Source organism: Sapajus apella, unplaced genomic scaffold (assembly GCF_009761245.1).
Source record: "Sapajus apella isolate SASKATOON/1434 unplaced genomic scaffold, GSC_monkey_1.0 scaffold7, whole genome shotgun sequence".
Classification (NCBI taxonomy): Eukaryota; Metazoa; Chordata; class Mammalia; order Primates; family Cebidae; genus Sapajus; species Sapajus apella.
The window spans coordinates 8245525-8258078 of record NW_022436947.1 but is presented as its reverse complement, the minus strand read 5'-3'; the positions used below and the strand labels follow the sequence as shown (position 1 = coordinate 8258078).

Sequence of the window (12554 nt, the reverse complement as noted above, 5' to 3'; positions counted from 1 at the left end):
TACCAGCTGTGTTTTAGGCACAATGCTCAGCACTTTTATATGCATTTTGAATTTATGCTCAAGACACTTGAGGCTTCAGGGGCAGGAGTTTGTGGCACTGAGACATATGAGCAACTTGTGTAAAAATGGAGAGACCAGAGATAGAAATAGCAGAAGGCTATTATGGTCGATGATACCTTAGATTATGGTTGATCCTAAAATTTATAAATTTAGCTATTTAAGACCTGGTCCTAGAGGATTGAAACTTCCTGTTTTCTTGGTTATTCTACATATAATCTAGTTGAATAAGAACTTATAATAATGAATATTTAGTTAATGGATATTTATCAATCACCTACTCTATATACATATCTTTGTTAGATTTGATAGGCTGCTTACTGTCTCCCTCTGCCAACCTGATGTTACTTAATATGGGAGACAACCATGTAATAAGTTACTTCATAGCATCTGTATTGACCAGTTATTTGGGAGTCACCTGATTCACTGAAGACTGTTTTTACAATACTTTCTCCTTTATTCTTTTCTTACGATTTTTTTTCTTTTCTTTTTTACAATAGCATAATGTGTCACATCACAGAATCTAGTTTATAGTTTTTCATTTTTTCCCCCTCTGTATTTCCATCATTTTAGAAACAAAAGCCACATCTTTTTGAAGAAGTACTTTTGACTTTTTCTCCCAATTTTAGTGCTTGGTCATAACAACTATCTAAGCTTTGTTTTGGGCCCTCCTTTCCTTCCATTACCCCTCTGAGGAGCTCTTGTGCCCTGTTTTGTGTTGCATGGTAGGTTAATAAATGAGGTAATGAGAGGATGAATGTAGAGATAGGTGGAACATACAGATTGTTAGATTAGTGGGCATTATGGAAAATGAATTGTATAAGAGAAGATAGAAGTTGAAAACAGAAGGATGGAGAAAATGAAAAGGTATAAGACCTCAGAGTGGTGGCATGAGGAGCTGTTTGTAGCCAGAGGTTTCTGGTTGAACTTGGATTCCTAAACTCGGAGTTGTACAGGAAGCAGTGAAAGTTATTTAAATGTCTTTCTAGTTCTCTTTTACCAACTAGAAGAGTGGCTGGGATTTTTAATTTCTGCTTTAGGGTGTGCCTAAGAATCTTAGTACCATCACCATTTGTATACAATATTATTATTTGATGCCAGAGCCCACTTTGTGGGGGGGGGGGCGGGGGGGCAATCTGAAGAGATTAGGCCTCTTTGTAGTGGCTTTTGTGCTAATATAGATCCAAATTTACTTTAAGTGCCAGTTTTCTTCTCTCTTCTATTCAGTCAAGTATTTAACCTCTCAGTGATTTTAATTGTCCTAAAATTTGGTCTTTCTTAGCAGGGACAGTTTATTTTAGGTTCTTTACTAGTTAGAGGATGACTGGGTTCATGCCTGTAATCCCAGCACTTTGGGAAGCTCGAGGTAGGAGGATCATGAGCTCAGGAGTTCAAGACCAGCCTGGGCAATATAGTGAGACCCCTCGTCTCTACAAAAAATAAAAACATTAGCTGGGTGTGGTGGCATGGGCCTGTAGTCCCAGCTACTTGAGAGTATAAGGTGGAAGGATTGCTTGCGCACAGGAGGTTAAGGCTGCAGCAAGCTGTGTTGCTGCCACTGCACTCTAGCCTGGGTGACAGAGTAAGACCCTGTCTCAAAAAGAAAGATAAATCATTACTCTGAATCTTTTTCATTGAGAATTTTTTTAAATAGCTAAAGATATTAGGTAGTGAACACAGGATTTCTGCATTATTTTCTTTCTTTCTTTTTTTTTTTTTTTTGTGTCTAAATCTTAAGTTTGCCTTCTTCAGCCTTTTAATCTATTCCTGAATGCATTATTTTTAATAGATGTGCTGTTTATTAATATTTTGGAATTAGAATATAAATTACCCCTTTTAAGGCAAATCACTTTCCAAAATACATTAACTGTGCCTTCACTAAGAACCTTGGTAACACATTTGCACCTGACAAAAGAGGGTGGGCAGAAAATTAGCTAATGAAATAGTTGTTCTGGATTACTATATAATTAAGGGTTTTGCAGAGCTCCTGGGAAAGCTGGAAGACTGGGGATGAATTAAAAGTATGTAAGTTTTCTAGTGCTTTAGTAAATAAATGTGTGGTGGAAAGGAAAATTTTCCTCTGGAAAGTATTTAAAACAAGGACAGACTGTAATTATATTAGCTTGCCTAGGTATTCTGGCCTTTAGGAAATCCTGAAGTTACTTTTGGATGGCTAATTGCCATTAAGTACTCACATATACAGGTATTGATCGACTTACGACCTATGCAACTTACGACCCTTCGACTTTACGACCACAATCGCTAGCCACGACTGCTCCACGTCTGGCAGCGCAAACGTTTCCCAGCTGGGCGTACAACAGTGCGGACCAGCTTCCGGCACACTATCATCTCCGCGTGCACCATTTCAACTGTTATCCCAGACTCGGTACAGTACTTTGTGTTTTGTGTCTCGGATATTTTTCATCAAACCCCTCCCAAAGATGTCTACCAAGAGGAAATTGTCTTTGTCTACGCCTTAGCCTGCCAAGAAGGAAAGAAAGGCCATCGATCTCGATACGAAAATGAAGGTAATTAAGCAGTACGAAGGAGGAAAGAAAGTGAATGTGATCGCACGTGATACGAAGTTATCACACTCGACTGTGTCGATGATTTTGAAGGATAAAGAAAGAATTCGTGAAGCTGTGAAAGGTTCTGCACCCATGCAATCAACAGTTATAACAAAGCAACAAAGCGGGCCCATCCACAAAATGGAGAAATTGCTATATATTTGGATGGAAGATCAAATTCAAAAATGGACACCATTAAGTCTTTTTACTGTGCAGATGAAGGCGAGAAGTCTATTTCAGACTCTGAAGGAGTATGCTGGAGAAGATTACAGTCAAGAATTTGTAGCAAGCATTGGCTGGTTCCAGAGATTCAAGAAAAGATTCCAAATGCATAGTGTTCGAGTGACTGGAGAAGCAGCGAGTGCGGATGAAGAAGGAGCACGTAAGTTTGTTGATAGTCTGGATGAATTAATTACAGATGAGGGATATCTAGCAGAACAGATTTTCAATGTTGATGAAACTGGATTATTTTGGAAACGGATGCCAGCACGCACTTATCTTCACAGAGAGGCCAAAAGCATGCCAGGATTTAAAGCTTTTAAGGATAGGCTAACTCTGCTGCTTGGTGGGAACATCGCAGGGTTTAAGCTGAAGCCATTCTTAATTTATCACTCATACAACCCGTGTGAGTTCAAGAATGTTAACAAGCACACACTGCCCGTCTACTTTCGTTCTCAATGTAAAGCATGGATGACACAAGGATTGTTTGAAGACTTGTTTATGAACTGTTTTATTCCTCAAGTTCGAGAATATTGTTTGGAGAAAGATATTCCTTTCAAGATTTTATTGCTACTCGATAATGCGCCTGGACACGCACCACATCTAGGCAATCTCCATCCAGATGTAAAATTTGTTTTTCTTCCACCAAACACAACTCCACTCATCCAGCCTATGGACCAAGGTTCGATTGCTACATTAAAGGCCAACTGTCTCGAAACCACCTTCGCTCAAGCAATATCCACTATAGATGCTGACTCAGAACTAACATTGTGAGATTTTTGGAAACACTACAACATTTTGATGTGTATCAAGAATATCGCTACCGCCTGGGAGGCTGTGACGACAAAGTGCATGAATGGCATCTGGAAAAATTGTGTTAAGCGCTATGTTAATGATTTTGACGGATTTGACAGTGAACATGAACTTGAAACGATTCAGGAAAAAATAGTAAAACTTGCTAAAGACCTTTCTTTGGAGTGTGAAATGGAAGATGTCGAGGACTTGCTAGACAAAGAATCCGGAGAACTTACAAATGAAGTGCTAATCGAACTGGAAGAAGAAAGAGTGGCGGAAGAAGAAAGAAGAGAAGCAGAGAAAGAAGAAGGGGAGCCAGAAAGAAAGTTCACCACTAAGGGATTATCAGACAGTTTATATTTACTGAATAAACTTCTTATACATTTTGAAGCAATGGACCCAAACATCGAACAATTTGCAAAGATTGAACGGATGACACACAATGTGTTTCGTCCGTATCGTGAAATTTATGAAGAAAAAAAGAAACATACAATTCAGACAAAGCTCACCATGTTTATGAAAAAAACAACTCCGGTAACCCCAACTGCTGCCTCAGATGACGACATCAACGATCTGCAGCCAAGCACCAGCGGCCAATAAAATGTTTCGTACATGTTCATATATTTTGATATGTTTTGCAATTGGGAAAATGTTTCCTATGGCATTTTTTACACATGTATTTTGTATTTTTTATGCACCTGTATTTTGTAATTTTGTATGTTTTGCAAATATTAAACCAGTTGTACTGGTAATGCAGGGTTTTAAACCTGACGAATGTAAAAATAAGAAACAAAATGGTGTAGAGATGATACAAATGGCATAAAATGAACAAAGAAAATTATGATATATAACAATAATGAAAGAAAATTATGATAAAATATGACTTAAAGATTTTTATAACATCATTTCACAGTACTGTATATGTAGCCTACTCAACTTACCACCAAATCGTGTTACGACCAGTCTGTTGGAACCAATGGTGGTCATAAGTCGAGCACTAGCTGTAGTGCTTTGTAAGTGGTGTAATTTGAAGGCTGTTGTTGAGTAACTCTTTCAAACAGTTATGAAGTCAGCAGTGTTGATGTTTCGTTTTATCTATAGGGAATAAGTTGTGGACAAGTCTCCAACTTCAGTGCTTCTCAAGCCTTAACAATCATGTGAACCACAGTCACTGGGAGATCTTAAAATGTAGACTTTAATTCAGGATTTCTAGGGTAGGACTAGAGAATTTGCATTTTTTTTTTTTTTTTTTTTTTTTTTTTTTGAGACAGAGTCTCATCTCGGCTTACTACAACCTCCGCCTCCCAGGTACAAGTGAATTCTCTTGTCATAGCCTCCCAAGTAGCTGGGATTATAGGCATGCGCTACCATGCCCAGCTAATTTTGTTTTTGTATTTTTAGTAGAGATGGGGTTTCACCATGTTGGCCAGGCTGATCTTGAATGCCTGACCTCAACTGATCCACCTGCCTTAGTCTCCCATAGTGCTGGAATTACAGGTTGAGTCACCATGCCTGGTGGAGAATTTGCATTTCTAACAAGGTATCAGATGATACCAGGGCTGCTTAGACCATACTTTGACTAGCAGAACCTAATACTTCTTAAAAAAGGGGAGAAATCCTTTACTCACAGGAAATATACATACATACACACATGTGTGCACAAGCATGCCTGCTATCTATAAGCGTTTGTCATCTTTCAGATGATGGAGATGTTTGAGACCCTTAAAACACTGTAGTCATGACTCCTGTCTTTTCAGTATCCCTTTTCCCTAATCACTGTGATCCTACTGCATTTATGGAAAGACTGCTGGCGAGGCACCATGTTTGACCCAGAGCTGAAGTTCTGAACTTCCTTGTTGATTGTCAATGTTAGTAGGAATGAATTTAGCCTGTTAAAGTGATTGGCAATTAGAATGATACCAACATTATCAATTAAATCCTGTCTGTTTGCTTAACTCAGTTTTGGGTGCTAAGCCAGCTGTGTTCTCCATTTTAGTAACTTCTGAATATTACCATTCCAGATGCTGTGCATCAAAAAGCCGCATATCGCCTGGGTGCCGTGGCTCACACTTGTAATCCCAGCACTTTGGGAGACCAAGGCAGGAGCATCACTTGAGCCTGGGAGTTCAGGACCGGTCTGGGCAACATAGCAAGACCTCATACCTACAAAAAAAATTTAAAAATTAGCCAGGTATGATGGTGCACACCTGTAGTCCTTGCTGCTTGGGAGGCTGAGGCAGGAAGGTAACCTGAGCCCAGGAGTTTGCCATTAGAAAAGTTCCACATCAGTCACTAAAGTCTTAACAATTCTACCTCTTCCTGCCTCTAAAATTCTCTGAAGTCTCTTTGTCTCTCTCTAAGACCACAGCTTTAGTTCAGGGTACTGGTCTCTCTCCCTGGCACACTGTACCATCCTGTTAACTGATCTTCTGGTCCTATTCGGATATACTTTCCATAGTGCAGCTGGGATCAGCTTTCTAAATGACAAATCTCCCCTTAACATTTGAAATCTGAAAGTTAATTCCAAATTCCTTAACATGGCACACAAGGCCTTCCTTGAATCTGGCCTTGGAAGCTGTGCATCTCACAGTAGTTTCTTGCGGCAGGGGTGGGGTGGTTCTTTTCTTTCTTGCCTCCAAGAGGTGTAACAAAAGATATCCTCTGTGCAGGATATCTTTTCTACCCCTCTTTCTCTGGGTACCTCATTTATCTTTTACTTTTCAACTTCGGTATCAAGCTTTCTGGGAGGCAGTTCCAGAGCACCCAAGAGAAGATTAGGTTCCTTTGTTGTAGAATTCCCTAAAGCGCTGTGCACATTTCTGTCCCCACAGTTTTCATCTTATGCTGTTATTGCCTTTTCTTGGCTCAACTGGGTACTTTCTTGGGGCCATTACTGTGATCTGTGCACATATAAATATTTATTGAATAAGAGGCGAAATAAAAAAGAAAAGACTGGGTGCAGTGGCTCATGCCTGTAATCCCAGTGCTTTGGGAGGGTGGGGTGGGAGGACTGCTTGAAGGCCAGGAGTTCAAAAACAGCCTGGGCAACATAGTGAGACTGCACCTCTACTCCCCCTCTCCCCCTGCCAGAAAAATTAGCTGGGGTGATAACCTACGCCTGTAGTCCTAGCTACTTGGGGTGCTGAAGAGGGAGGATCCCTTGAGCTCAGAAGTTCAAGGCTGCAGTGAGGTGTGGTCATGCCATTGTACTCCAGCTTGAGTGATAGGGCAAGACCCTGTCTCTAAAAACATTTTTACAAAAAGAAAATTAAAACTTAGGTAAGTACTGTATCTTTATTTTGCATAAGGTAGAATTTGCAATGTTGAGGCTATGGAAAGTTTATATTACAATCATACTACATTGATTTAGTAATAAAGCTTTAATGATGTATGTAGAGCAGATGTCAATAAAACAAAACTTGTAATTTTATATTAGTATGTAGGCAGTTATTCATATTAAATATGAAAGAGGAGGGAAAGATCTGGAATAACCAATAATAAATATTTGAGTATAGATAGAGATGTTGTAGAAAGTTAAAAAGTAAAATTTTTCTCCTTTTTGTGGTTTCTCTATTTAGATCATAGTAAACTGTTCAAAAATATTGATATTATAATCTTTTTGTTTTCTGAATATGATTTTTATTTGCCTTTGGTAGCAAATGTACCATCTTAAGATGGTAATTGGATTATAATTTAGAGCTAGAAAACAGGAAGGAATTGCCTCTATCCATCTATATAGCAGTCTTCCCTTATTCATGGCATATAATTTCCAGGCTCCCCAGTGGATGCCTGAAACTGCAGATTGTACCAAACCCTATATATACCATATTTTTTTCTAGACATAACTGTGATAAAGTTTAACTTATAAATTAGGCACAGTAAGAGTTTAACAACAATAATAAAAAATAACGGTGGAAACAGTTTGCTATCATAAAAGTTATGTGAATGTGTGCTTGTGCACTCTTTCATGGACACACTCTCTTTTCTCTCTCAGAATATCTTACTGTACTATATTGAAGGTATGTACTGTCCTGTGGGTAACAAAACGTGGAAAGCAAAACTGTGGATAAGGGGAGACTATCCATTCACTTCACTTAGTAAATATTTGAGTGCCTACTGTGAGCCAGACACTGTGTTAGGTGCTGGGATTATAAGCAAGATATATGAGATCTGAAACATAAACTGTGTCTATTAGTTGCAAAAACATCTTACATGTGAGTGTTCTTTGCTGTCTATAGATAACAAATACATGTATAGTGGCTTACTGCTCATAGAGCTTTTTCATGCATCTTATTGCCTTTAATTCCACATCACAGATGAAGGAACCTGAGACTAAGAGTAATTTGAACAAAGTGACCATTGCTATGCGATGGAGAAAGTAAGCTTGAACCCAGGGTAGGCTCTGATTCCAAATCCCCTGCCATTTTCTTACACCATACTGTACTACATCCATTGGCAATTGTGGTATATCTTACAGAATCACATCAAGTTTTAAGAACATGGTTTGAAATGCACTTTTTTTTGTGTTTATGACACAAATGCTTAATAATTTTTGAGCTTTGGGGATAAGTACAACCTAACTTAAATCCATTATATTACTGTCGGGTCTCTGTCACTTTAAAACATTAAAAACATGGTTTTACCCTTAATATTTTCTGGAATTGTATTTTTTAAATTAGCAGTACAGGGAAGGTATGTATTTTTTTGAAATTTCTTTTGATTCTTTCTCTCTGCCTTTTGCAGTTTCCTTGCTATCTTGATAAAATACAAAGGGTGAGGTTCTTACAGCTGGAAAGAACTTTAGAGAAAGAAATATATTGGAATTACAGCACATAAATAAAATATAGTTCTCATAGTTCACCCCAGTTTATTTTTCTATCTGTTTCTGCAGAAAGTTTTCATTTAGGCAACAGTCATTTATATTGACAATATCAGTTGATAAATGAATGTAACTGTCATTTATTAAATGCAATGAATGTGATATGTGAATGTAAGATGATATTATAGTCTTCCAATTGGACAGAGAGTGAGAGGGGACAATACAGCCACTGGTATTGATGTCCTAAAGTGTGTGCCATGAAACTTCTGCTCTTTATTAGGAAGGTTACTCTGGCCTGCATTCAGGACTTGTTTACTCTTGGATTTGACAAAGACTGTTTCCTTGACAAACTTCAGTTAGGTTCCTCTGAGCCCTCTTCTCAAGTTGGGTTCAACCTTGGGTTTCTGTGTTTGTCCTTGCTAAGTCCAGTTTTAGCAAGAATCCTGCTGTGTCAGTTTAATATGAATCCACCCCCACCCCCCCGCTTGATGCCTGATCACCCTTTATATCTGATCAAGTTCCACGTCCCCCACCTTTGATTTGTAATTCCTTGACCTGCCGTTAGCAACAATCCTGTTAGGTTAGTTTAATGAGAATCCCCCCCTCTCTTGATGTGTTTCCTTTTAGTACTTTTCCATCCACCATCCTCTTACTCTGCTTGTTGGCTATAAATCCCAAATGTCTTTGAGCCCAGCTTCTCTCCCCTATTGCAGTATCTCCATTATTGTGGTCTTGAATAAAGTCTTCCTTACCATTTTTAACATGTTTGAGAGTGATTTTTTTTTCTTTAACACATTCTTAGCAGCAAAAGCAATTCAAGTAATCAAGTGTATGATTGGCTATAGAGGTTAAGGTCTCTGGCCTAAAGGTAAAAGAAGGAGATATCAGCCATGTTCAAATATATAGTGTTTAAATAAGCTACGGTGTGTGTAAGATGTGGTTCTCAGCAAACTGAAAAGGGTAGTGATAAATCCTAGTAGTAAGATTAATTTAAATAAAATGCTGATAATAAATACCAGCATTACCAAACTATGGACCATTTTTCCTTGAAGGAGGATGCAAAAACATTTAAAATCAAGCTGGAATAAGCAAAATAACAATTTAGTTAAGAATGGCGTTCATGTTGAGCTCTTAGATTTCTAGATGCACACCTGGTCACTTTTTTTTTTTTTTTTTTTTGGTCCTTTCAGTAATTATGAGAAGTCAGGACCATTAATTGTTTTTCACTTTTAGATGATAAACCCGAGGTTCAAAATGGTCAAATAATTTATTTGAGGTCAAGTAGAACTTAAACCTGACTCCAAGACCTGTAAAATAATGGTGGTGGTAATGATGAAAGAGAAGGGGGGCTGGAGGGAGTTAGTGGTGATGGTGGAGATGTTGATGGTGTTTTAGGCGGTGATGGTGGTGGCAACAGTAGCAATGGTAGAGATGTTTGTGGTGCTGATGGAGGTGGTGGTGCTGGTAGTGGAGGAGGTGGTAGTGATGACGGAGGTCATGTTAAGGTGCTGCTGCTGATGGAGGTATTGGTAGTAATGAATTGGTGATGATGGAGGTGGGGAAGGAATAGTGTTATTGGGGTGGGACTGGTGATGGTGGAGGTAGAAGTGATGACGGAGGTGGGGAGGGTGTGGTGATGGTGGGATGGGACTGGTGATGGTAGAGGTAGTGGTGGTGATGATGATGGAGGTCATGGTAGGCTGGTAGGCATGATGGAGGGATCGGTAGTGATGATGGAGTTGAGGAGGGGGTGGTGATGGTGAAGATGTTGATGGTAATGATGGGGTTGATTGTGGTATGATGGTGGCACTGCCACTTACTTAGGATTTCTTTTGTCCTAACCTCTGTAATGATCCCATTTCACCTATACCTCTGCATCTGTAATTTACTACGTGCCTATTAAGTCGCAGAGCTTGGATTCGAATCTCAATTTGTCTCACACCAAAGTCCACATACTTTGCAGGAATGTTACGTTGCTTCTCACATTATTTCCATTCTACCATATGTGAATTCTGTGTAGTTTCACAGAATAATGACACCTGTATTCTGGGACAGTGGGACTAGTATAAGATGGTCAAACTGCTACCAATGATTCTATTCTCTTACCTTTGCATATTTCAATATCCACCACTTTATTTATAAGACAAAAGACCTTTCTGAACTATTATAGATAGACTGTGTTAGGGCCATCATATGTAAACAATTTTCTCTTGCTGCAACTATCTGGAGTGACTGCATAAAAAAAGAAGTGTGATCAAATCAGATAAACCTCCCAGTAGGTTAGTCAATAGATAAATCACCATTGTTCTTATAGGCTGTACCTCTGCATTGCTCGTAAAGGACTGTACAGTAACCTAGCAGATTTGTAAATGTTTAGCTAAAATTCAACAACAGAATGATCAAGTTTTTATTTAGGCTTTGTTTTCCTGTTAGAAAACTACCGTTTGATAGTCTACTAAAAATACCAGAATTTTAGCGGTATTAGCTTTACTCTTAATTCATTGCTATTACAGAATGTTTTTATAACACAAGTGACAGGAGAAATCGATGTATAAATGTCTGTGCAACATGCTATAAGCACAGTGATTCCCATTGCCATCCCCCATCTTCTCACCCAGCTATGAGAGAGAGAATATGCTGGAGGCTCAATTTCTATGTTTTTCTTTAAAATGTTCCAAAAATGGCCAGAGGAGTTAATTTCCTTTTGTTTCCATGAGTATTTTTACTGTTTCCTTTGGAGATCACTAACTCAGATCAGTACGTATGAATTTCTGCTGTCATTGTCCTGACCCCTGCTTAAACATTTCTTACTGTGGAAAATATTAACAGCTGACCTTATTCAGACATTTGGCAGGCTGGAGTCACTTGATTAATTCCTTCTTTCTTTTCTATATATTTTCACCACCCTAGGGATCTGGTATTCTGAAGAATGCTACTATTGGCCAGCTTGATAAGTTTGGGAAATACTTTCCTCTTCATAGCTCTGGGTTAGTTAGCCTTATAAGACTAGGAAGGAGAGTTGAATGAAAGAACTAGAAATTACTAGATCTTTCTTACAGGGCAAACCTCTTTTTAGCTAACATTTGAAAATAATTTTGCATTTTTTTTGTTTTTCAAAATTGCTAGATCTTTCTTACAAGGGAAACCTTTTTAGCTAATGTTTTAAAATAATTTTGCCTTTTTTTGTTTTTCAGTTAATTTTGCTATCTGTATGATGTTCTTAAGAGAATATTCAGAATTATTAACTTGATTTTACAAATAAAGATTAGAGACTGAGCATACAGATTTGCTGGGAGTCTCTTTTTCATGCTAAGAAATGAAGTTATATTTTACCCAGACCTCCCTGCTTATCATCTTTTCATTTTTCACTTCCTGCGGACAGCCCATCCTGCTGAGCCAATACACAGTGAGTGTACTTTTGAAATGGTTTTATGCCTATGAGCACCACATGGTTAGTCTGCAGGAATCATAATAATGTCTTGGACATGTGTTTTAAGATAGCTCAGTCTTCTTATCAAGACTTATATCTCACAGGATATCAGAAGAGGGAGGGAATAAAGCATTATATTAGGGAAAAAAGCATTATATTAGGGAAATTAGAGTTTTGCACAGGGTTATCAAATGAACTTTAATATTGCGGAATGTATATCTATGTGTGTGATTTTTTTTTTTTTCTCCACGTGTGGCTCTACTATATGCATTCACATTGGGCACACATGGGCATCTATCTATTGCCTTATTTTATCTTATTTTTTTACAACACAATCATTTAATTTGACTCACCTGAGGGATTATTTGGTTATCAGCATGTTGTCTGCTTCTAGGTTAGGTCTATTTTGATTCAAACCTTGGATTTTTCCCTTCAGGATTGTGTGTTGGGCTGGGGGGTTGTTGGGGATGATACAGGGAGAAAGAAAGATTTTTATTTTTATTTTTATTTTTCTAATCAATACTCACTGAGAAAATTATAGAATATGGAGAAAATAAAATTTACTACTTAACTCTCTTATGCAGGAACACTGTTAGCTGCTTGTTTCTTTTCTGTATATGTTTATATAGTTGAGATTATGCATGTATACAATTCTGCACCCTAGCTT

The 12554-nt window shown here is 38.2% G+C and overlaps 1 protein-coding gene across 4 annotated transcripts in view; it reads left to right on the top strand.

Annotated features, from left to right (window-relative positions):
- Positions 1–12554, top strand: part of EXOC4 (exocyst complex component 4) — an 805456-nt gene that overhangs the window by 148435 nt on the left and 644467 nt on the right. The gene's annotated exons all lie outside the window — the stretch shown is intronic.